The sequence below is a fragment of the Meleagris gallopavo genome, chromosome 17, assembly GCF_000146605.3.
Source record: "Meleagris gallopavo isolate NT-WF06-2002-E0010 breed Aviagen turkey brand Nicholas breeding stock chromosome 17, Turkey_5.1, whole genome shotgun sequence".
Classification (NCBI taxonomy): domain Eukaryota; kingdom Metazoa; phylum Chordata; class Aves; order Galliformes; family Phasianidae; genus Meleagris; species Meleagris gallopavo.
The window spans coordinates 11,095,401-11,097,466 of NC_015027.2; the positions used below are offsets into that span (position 1 = coordinate 11,095,401).

Below are 2,066 nucleotides of genomic sequence, written 5' to 3' on the forward strand. Positions count from 1 at the left end.
GCAGCAGCCGGGACAGCCCTCTGAGCGCCGCCATGTCCTCAGCGTCCGGAGCGCCCTCCAGAACCGGAACTGACGTCACTGCGGTGGGACGGAGCACGCGCAGTGTTCTGCCACCGCCTGTCTGACCTTGAGCTGCGGCACGCTTCTGCGCATGCGTTGTCGCAGGGCGGGAGGATCTTTAGTCACGTGAGCATCCTCGCGCTGAGTCGCTGAAGGGTGGTGAAGGGGCGCCATTTTGGTGCTGAGGGGTGATGCTGGTGTGATGCTGGTGTGTTGCTATTAGGAGCTCGGGGTGCTGCTGTGTGAGCGGCTCTAGAGCTGTGAGGATGGGATTGAAGAGCTCTGGAGAGAGGATGGGAAGGGGCCCTCGATTGCGGCTATGCAGGAACAGTGGCAGCCAGTGCAGAGCAGTGAGGAAAGGAGCCAGCTTTAGGAGGTGTGGGCGCAGGGCTTGCTGGGTTGGGGCACAGAGGAGGCTGCAGTGAGACTGGCTGATTTGAACTCATCCTGGGTACTGTAGGTCAGCACTGGATAGAATTGGTGTTCAGACTGATCTCCATAGCAGAAGAAGGGAAGATAACCATGTATGGCACTGTGTGCAAATGAGATGTAGAGCGGGAAAGTTTCCCAGTGTTCCATGGCTGAGATTCAGGGTCTGTGTTCAGCGCAGGCAGCTTCAGAGATACTCCTTGTATCCTGGGTAACATTTCCTGCAAGTGAGGTGATTGCACTGCATTGATTGCTTTTAGGGAACATCAGAGAACATCTATTGTGTTCCTTAAGGTTTTTGTTTGTTTGTTTATGTATTAGGGACCAATCTCCTCACTGGGTTATAAAAGTTATGTTGGTCATAACAGTAAAAAGATGCCCGTAGTTAAATGTATTTTTGTAACCGCTGGTATGTTTTTAATTATGTGGATTCCTGGGATAATTCTGCTGACATCATAACATCTTTTGGATTAACAAACATCTCCAGAAGAACTCTTCATGGTAATTAATTTGCAAACGTCTGGATCCTATCTGACTGTGGTTCTTACTGGAGCCTGGCAATAGCCTGTTTGACCTTTGGTAGAAGCCAGGTCGATGAAGGGCACGATCAGAGCAGCTGCTGGCGAGCCTGTGAAGCTCCAGAGGGCTCATGGAGAACAACCAAAAAGGGTTCCTGTCTGTCCTACCCTGGGTGTGCTGGTGGTTTCATTACTTTCTGATTTAAAATGGTACTTCCTCAAGCTTTATCATCCCTACAGTTAATCTCTATTTTAGGCATGTCGGGACATTAATGGGTCTGATTCACCTCTTCTTTAAATGTGGTATAAATGGGGAGTGACTGCTTAAATACACAAAAGATTCCATTTGAAAAATTTTCTTTTGGGTGAGAGAAGCCAGACAGGTATTTGAAGAAAGCAAGCTATTCTAAAAAGAGAATTGTGAGGGATGTTTTGCTAACACTTTTATGAAACATGCTGAACTGTGCAATATGTACTGGTTGTTATCACCATGATGACTGCATCTATCATGACAGCATATGTCTTTATGAAGGTGTGGGGAAAATACTGGTGAACAAACAGGCAGCTCTGCCATCAACTCTGTGGCTGTCTCTGATCACTGAGAACCACTGTTTGGACTCACTTTTATGCGCTGTTTCCTTACAGAAGAGACGTAGGCTATTTTCTTGTCTTGCTTTTCCCAGCTGCAGTGCTGGGTAGCAGGGAAAAGAGGTGGTGGGTAACAGTACAGATCTCGGGGATGAGATGTGATTTGTAAAAGCTTTCGATACTGTCAGCTGGAGTTGAAGCCTCTGGGAGCAATGCCGGGCTGGCCCGCCTGGTGGCAAACTGCTGTCATTGGCAGCACCTCTCTGCTGAGCAAGTTTGGAAACAACGAGCACGCTCACTGGGATTTCAGGCTGTAATCTCATCTCTCTGCGTTCTGAGGCTTTCAACGGCCTGCTCATCCCTCTACAATAGCAGTGCTTCCTGCATCAGATATTGACGGGGCACTGCCGTAACAAATGCAGAGTTCGAGCTGCAGAGATAGTGCCCGTGTCTCAAACTTCACAGAGTTTC

General features: G+C 48.7%; 1 protein-coding gene across 1 annotated transcript in view; it reads left to right on the top strand.

Moving 5' to 3' along the window:
• The window catches only part of COQ5 (coenzyme Q5, methyltransferase), a 16,992-nt gene that overhangs the window by 1,965 nt on the left and 12,961 nt on the right, over positions 1-2,066 (top strand).